The sequence below is a fragment of the Rattus rattus genome, chromosome X, assembly GCF_011064425.1.
Source record: "Rattus rattus isolate New Zealand chromosome X, Rrattus_CSIRO_v1, whole genome shotgun sequence".
Classification (NCBI taxonomy): Eukaryota; Metazoa; Chordata; class Mammalia; order Rodentia; family Muridae; genus Rattus; species Rattus rattus.
In genome coordinates, this window is record NC_046172.1 from 81,040,773 (window position 1) to 81,048,392 (window position 7,620).

At 40.9% G+C, this 7,620-nt stretch overlaps 1 non-coding gene across 1 annotated transcript; it reads left to right on the plus strand.

The window, feature by feature from the left end:
- Positions 1-5,568: 5,568 nt before the first annotated feature.
- Positions 5,569-5,699, plus strand: LOC116889507. Its single transcript, XR_004386453.1, has one exon. It is a non-coding gene; the product is annotated as a small nucleolar RNA SNORA17 (small nucleolar RNA).
- The last annotated feature ends 1,921 nt before the right edge of the window (positions 5,700-7,620 follow it).

Consider the following 7,620-nt stretch of genomic DNA (forward strand, 5'->3'; position numbering starts at 1 on the left):
TCACACCTGATGTGATACACACTACAGTATATGTAAGCTTTGGAATGAAGTGCTTTGATTACCCTGCAAACTTCATCATTTTTTAACTCTGTGGCCTTGAATAAGTCACTTGACCTTTACGATTCCTCCTATGTCTCATCAAAATATAAGCCCGTATCTATGGTTTGTTTTGTGGAAGAAATAAGCACATATAACACAGGCATTCATGAATTTAAATTTTCACCTTCTTTTCTTTTGTACTATTAAACAGTTAACAGTTAATAAACAACAACTGTTGGTTGGTTGTATATTTTGTGACAGGGTCTTATGTTGCTAAGGCTGGTCTCAAACTCACTATGTATTAGAGTATGACCTTGAACTGATCCTTCTGTTTCTGCCTCCCAAGTGCTACAATTGCAAGCTTATTCCATTACACTCAACTTACACTTTTATTTTTAGCATTTCTTTTCTTCAATATACTTGCTTATATTTTGCCTCTCGTAAATTTCAAGTTTCTTGATGATATGTAGTCTAAATTTAAAAAATGGAGAACCATACTTTTTTCTGTATGTGCTTTCAAATAAATGAACAAATGAATAAATTTAAAAACAGAAAACAGATTTATAATTAGTTTTATCTTTTGGTAAAGTTGGCTTTTGTCAAACTTCTGCTCAGTCACATAAATTATTTGACATAAAAAGCATTTATGTACCACATATTGATTTAAGGACTTACTGATAAGAGTTCATATACAAAAGCTAGGAATTCACAAATTTTAATACCTTGCTATTCAAACTCAGCGGAATCCTGACGACTTTAGACAGAATTTTAGTGGTTAACATGGTTCCTTAGATTTTTCATAATTCTCAGTTTTATAACATGTTCGTAATTTCCTTATGGCCTAAAGATTTATCCTACTGCTCCTTTGGAACCCAACCCCTCTGAAATATTAATTTAAAAGTTACAAATCATATGTCAGTTCTTTACATAAACAATTGCTTATTTGTTTCTAAGTATGGCAGTAACTAAATCTGAAAGTTGCCTTGGCCTTTACTACTGTAAAATTTTACTTGTCTTCCATTGACAAGAGTCTCAGAAATGAAGGAAACTAATTATGTGGCTCTTTTGAGCATGCTGTCCCTATTAAGTGTAATGTAGGAAATGAATGTCACACTATACATAACTCCAGGCTCTTGGCTGCATGATTTACTCCAATGTTTTCCCAGAAACTTTGATGCATTGTAAAAAAGAGAAGACACCCCTTGAAATTTATTACCAAGCTAGAAAGCAGCTGTTCTGTGAGCTGCAAACAAAAGCAAATGTTAAGCTATTGAATAGCACTTTTGTTTTGTGTAGTCCACTACAAAAGGGCTTTATTAGAACCTTAGCTTTGGAAGTACGCCTCCTCATAGATTGAAAGAGATGTGCAAAGGAAGGGCTGAAAATTTGTACTTAGTAATGATTACCAATGTGAAGCCTCAGGGTGGCCATGTTTTTTCCTTCTTAACAAAATGTTCCCAGAGGCTTTTCTGTATCTTTGGAGTTCCACATTCCCCATCTCCTGATACTGGCTGCAGGCATAAAGGAAGCAGGAAGCAGCAATTTTGTAATTCAAAATGAAGGAGAGCTTGTGGAAAATTCAATCTGGTTAGTCAGGCATGTTTTAGAAGGAGACATTTGTGCTCACGTTGCCTTTAAGGAATTTAGAGAGTGCTCTTTCTAACATTTTTTTCCTGTCAGAATCTTCAAGGCCTGCCTGGGTTGGTGAGCCTCATCTAATTACTCCAATTCTGAACTGGCTCCCTGTTCCGAATGCTTACAACATATTATGCCTCATATTCATTTTACCCTTGTACCACTTACTGTTTAAATATTCTATTATTTATATCTCTGATGCAATTTGTGTTTTCCAGTATGGTATATTATGCAAACTTACTGTATCTGTCATTTTTTTATTTTTATTAAAGGTTCATTGCTTATTCTCCAATCTATTGTAGAGTACGGGATTGATTCAGACAAAGAAACAAGTGTGATTTTACTATTTCAAAGAGTAAAGTACATTACTTGAACAGATACATACTGTCATAATGTCTGTTCTTCATATTATATTTTCTAAATCACCATTCTAATTCTGGTTAAAAGTGCATAGTCTGATATAATACATTGGCTTATGGATAGGAAACCAGGAAGGGGAATAACATTTGAAATGTAAGTAAAGAAATATATCTAATAAAAATTTAAAAAAGAAAGAAAAATAATATTTATACCTTACATAGCCCCTCTGCTTTCTCTCACCCTCCCTCTCTCTATCTCTATCTTTCCTCCCCTCCACTCCTCCCAGGTTGGCTTGGAACTCTGGACATCTGAGGGAGACCTTAAATTTCTGATTGTCTCATCTGCATCTCAGTTCAGGTGTAGATTATAGATGGAGCAACTCTGGGCAGCTTGAGCCTGGTGAGCATAGCTCTGGCGGAGCTTGCCCTTTTCCCCATTCCCTCTGCCTTGCTAAAAGCAGGTAGATTACATTTCTGAAGCTAATCAATAGGGTTCATTTCCTTATTTGGCCTCCTTTAGTCCAGCTATCAAAGTACTGAGGTCCAACAATCAAATGCTCCCTAAGGCTAACCTAATTTACATGCCAAATTAAAATAAAGCACCTCATCCTAAAGTGAGATTTTCATTTTATATGTATAAGCCACAATTTTCCTATGGGCCATGTGTTTCTTTTCTATCCAGAGGCAGTCCTTTCTCAATTCTCCTGTCCCACCTCCCTCTAGGAAAAATGCCCCTTTCTTCCTCTCTCTTGTTCCCTTCGTCCTCTCCCTTATCTTATTACCTGCCTCTGCCACTCTCTGACAAACAAATATCCTCTGTGCTGAGAACTTGATCTTTGGCGTCTTGAGCTGGTATTTTTTGCTTTCAATAGTCATATTCCACCATGAGTGCTTTATGAATCCTGAGGGCCAGTCTCAGGCTCTGTATAGGCAGGGTAAGTCTAACCTATACTCTACCCATAGAAGCTTTCTTTGCTGCTGCATTTATTGCTAACTTGAGAACACTGCTGGTTTGGCTGCCCAAATCTACTTGCTAAACCACATTTGCTGCTAGGTATAGGCCCTCTCATTTTGGACATTTCCTTGTTCTTGCCTACTCTTTTTCACTGTCCACCTTGACCCAGCCTTCCTTCTTGAAGTGATTCTATGCCAGGATCTTTAGTCCCCAGTCAGATCCCAGACTAGTCAATCCCTCCACTACTGCCTAACTGTAAGAACTCTAGTTATTAAACAGGACCTGAACAGTTTTTACTCGGGGGAAAAAAGGCAGAATAGTGAATAAAGCCAAATTTTATTGTATGGGAAATATTTAACATACTATTTAGCACAACAAGGAGTGAGGCAGATGATGAGGAGAAAAACAATTCAATTGTCCTTTTAGATCTTTCATCTGTTACAGTTTCTAATGCCATCTAGCCCTCTGCACTTCATCATTTGCTGCATTTATAATTATTATACCTTGCAAATAAATATCAAATGTAATTTTAAAATTAAAAGGCCTACAAACTCTGAACCAGGCAAGTTTCCAGATCCAGGTTCATAATGGCTTAAGGAAGTTCAACCTAAGCACATGATTTCTTTTTAAAAAAAATACATATAGTTTAAGGGATAGGCTCAGAATCAGCCATCTTTAAGGTGTATTCAGAGCTGTCCACAAAGAAAGCTCTAACGCCAGGGATATAAGGATGTTCTCATAGCATGGCTCTTAAAATTCAGACTGCCTACAAATCTACTGGTGGCAAAGTATTCAGGAAATAATAGGCTAGCAAGAGTGCATCTCTACCAGAACAGTGAAGAAACCTCATCTCTACAGGCCTGTTACTGTGAAACCAGGTACAGTCAGAAGTCTACTAATTTGTCAAGCTCCCCTTCCAGTTTCTGGCATGAGAAACTGTTCAAGATTTCAAAACAAATCTGCTCTTCTAGAGTGTAGCTATTGTTGCTTTGCAGGAGGCAAGTAAGGCCTATTTGGTTGGCCTTTTTTGAAGATACCAAACTATATACTAATAATACCAAATCTTTCAGCAAATGTGGTGAATGCAGGAAACATGCTTAAGAGTTCACTATACCATTGCATGTCCTTTTCATTCTGAGTTAGCTCACTTAGGATGATAATTTCTAGTTCTATCCATTTGCCTGCAATTCTCAGTATGTCCTCATTCTAAATAGCTGAGTAGTATTCCATTGTGTTAATGAACCAAATTTTCTGTATCCATTCTTGTGTTGTGGAACATGTGGGTTCTTCCCAGGTTCTTGCTATCACAAACAAGTCAATATTAGCCACAAAAAAGTACAGAATACCCAAGATATAGTTCATAGAACCCAAAAAGGTTAACAAGCAAAAGAGCCCAAAGGAGGACACTTCAATTCCACTTGGGAGGAAAGAGAAAGCAATCACATGGGGGGGGGGAGACATGATGGGAAAGGGGACTTGGAAGGGAAGAGGGGAAGATGATCAGGTATTGGGTGCGGGAAAAGGTCTGAAGCCCTAAGGGCCAGTAGAGAGAATGGAAACAGGCAACCTCAGGAGTTAGGAGATGGGGGGACCTTCCAGAATGTACCAGAGACCTGGGAGTTGATATACTCTCTGGACTCAAGGGAAGGACCTTAGATGAAATGCTCAACAGTGGGGAGAGGAAACTTGTAGAGTCTACCTCCAGAAGAAAGACAGGGTATCAAGTGAGAGAGAGGGTTGCCATCCCACAGTCAAAAAATCTGACCCATAATTGTTATTGTCTGAAAGAACTACAGGGACAAAATTGGAGAAGAGCCTGAGGAAAAGGAAGTCCAGAGACAGGCCCAAAGTAGGATCCAGCTCACGAAGAGGTCCCAAGGCCTGACACTATTACTGAGGCTATGGAGTGCTCACAAAAAGGGCCTATGATGACTGCCCTCTGTAAGACCCAACAAGCAGCTGAAAGACTCAGATGCAGATATTTATACCCAATCAATAGACAGCTGCTCCTGACTCCTGTGGTTGAATTAGGGAAAAACAGGAAGAAGCTGGGGAGGAGGGCAACACTGTAGGAGGACCAGCAGTCTCAATTAACCTGGACCTGATAGATCTCTCAGACACTGGGTCACGAACCAGTCAGCATATAGCAGCTGAGATGAGGCCCTCAACACATATATAGCAGAGTACTGCTGGGTCTGCATTCAGGCAGAGAAGATGCACCTAACCCTCAAGAGACTAGAGGCTCCAGGGAGTGGAGAGGTTTTGTGGGATGGAGTGTGTGAGGTGGGTTGGGACCTCCTCATGGAGACAAGGCAGGGGAGGTGATATAGAATGTGGAACAGTCAGAGAGTGAACCTGGAGGGGGATAAAACTTGGAGTGTAAAACAAAAGATTAAATTTTTTTTTTAAAAAAAAGTTCACTATATAGGAGAACATGTCATTCTCAAAACAAACAAACAAAATGAATCGATATAACAAACAAAGCAAAACAAAACAAACTGAAACAAAACAAGCAAACAACAGCAACAACAGCAAAAACAAAGCAAGCAAACAAACCAAACAAAACAAAACCATTTTTTCCCTGCCCCTAGAGGCTTTGTAGGTGTGTCTGCTGTGCCACATGTGCATCATAGGTGGCAGAGAGGAGAGAAGTGATGTCTAAGTTCAGTGTTCTGACTTATGAACATCTGAATTATTAGTAACATAACATTCTTCAAAAAAAAAAGAAAGAAATGGAAAGAAAAGAAAGAGAGGTGAAATTACCACCAATCCGGCTCCAGGAGTCCCAGACATGGAGCTAGCCTAATATAGCTACCAGTCTCATGTCCCACAGGTCTGGAAGTCTGATACAGAAAGCCCTTGCAAAGGGACACTCCAACAGGATGGACTAAGAGTGAAACCCAGATAGCCACCAGGCCAGCACAGGGACATCTGCACCAGCCTGGACAGGGAGCTAGACTGAGATAGCCACCTGTTATGCAGGCCTGGGGTAAAGGGCAGACCATGTTCAAGATGACCCTTGCTTAGCACCATAATGCATGAGTGAAGCATAGCATTCCTGAGACTACTCCTAAGGCAGCTCAAGACATTCAGAGACCCTGGACATCCCTAAGAGAAGCAAGTGAATGGTGGAGAAATGAAAAGGAAAGAGAAACAGAAGGATATGCATAAAATAAAACAAGGCAGAACTGAAGTCTCGAAGGTAGTTAAGAGCCTGATGTGAGTAACCAGTGATGCCACCTGGGATCATGGTGGGGTCTTGGCCTGTGCTACTACTATAGGCCACACCTGGGTCTATGACATTGCAGCAAGAGGGATCTGTTATTACCAAAGGCCAGGTGGACAACCCTGGTGTGGACTGACATGCGGGAACATGATGTCTGAGGGCTATACCGAACTGACCCCACTCCTCGATTTGGCATCCTGGGAGAACTGACCTTGCCCTTAGCTCGGCCTATGTCTGCTAGGTAGTGGCATGGAAAAGGGAGAGTGCCTTCCTCCCATCTCTTGTCCCTCACCATCTGTGACAGGCAGAACTGCTGTCCCCGGACTCATGAGAGTCGGGCAACTGGCCATGCTTCTCAGACAGCAACATTCTTGGGCCCTGACCGAGCCAGGCAATGAAGGTAGAGCTAGCCCTGAATGCAGGGGTTGCTGGTGAGCTGGTCCTGACAGGACAGGCAAGACAGAAATTTGACCATCTCAATTAACATCTCAGGAATTTCTCCAGGGCTTTGAATTGGCCCACCCTCATCATATACACCACTGATGAACTGCTGGGGTGTATGAAGGGGCCAGTCCTACAGATCGAAAACTACATGATCTCCATAACATAGCACAAAAACAGGATATCTGAGAGGAGTTCCAGTGAGTTCTAAAACTCTAGCAGTATTGATAAAGTAGCAGAAGCCAGAGGCCCAGTAAAAGACAACCAAGCCCTTGCAATAAGCATTAGGAAGCAAAGAAGAGTATACAAAAGGGTATGCTGTAAGACAAACTGTGATAGACTAAAGCTTCCACAATGAGATTTTTTTTTTATGTTTGGGGGGAGGCAGTATAGTAAGAGAGCAGTTATGAGGGTGGAGGAGTTGAGTGGAATTGGGGTATGTGATATGAAATTCACATACATACCAACAATAACTAAGAAATTCCCCTTCTTTCTATTCCTCTTCTTTCTGTTATCAATAGTTATGAATATTAGATAAGTTTTCATGGGGTTAAAAGGTACCAAATTTATAATTGCAAGTGGAAAAATAAGGAACAAAAATCAGGTGTTAGCAGCTTTTCTGTTTTCATTTGTGCATAAACATTTAATATAAATGCAAGGTATAAAACATCAATGAGAGTTCCCTGCACCCAAATCTTGTGGGAAAGAGAGAGGACCACCCAGGAGTACAGATATCCAGAGGCCGCAGGACAGACTGCCACCTCTGCACACCTCTGCCCACATCCCTGGTCCAAGGGGAAACTGCACAGTGCTTCTGGATAGAAGGATATAGGAACAGACAGCCACGGGTACCTACAATTCTGGTCTGTGCCCAGGATGAAACTGAGCCTGCCAAACAGCTCCCTGCACCGAAACCCCAAGGGAGAGAGAGCTGGACCCTCAGAAGTGTGGATACTCCTGAGAAG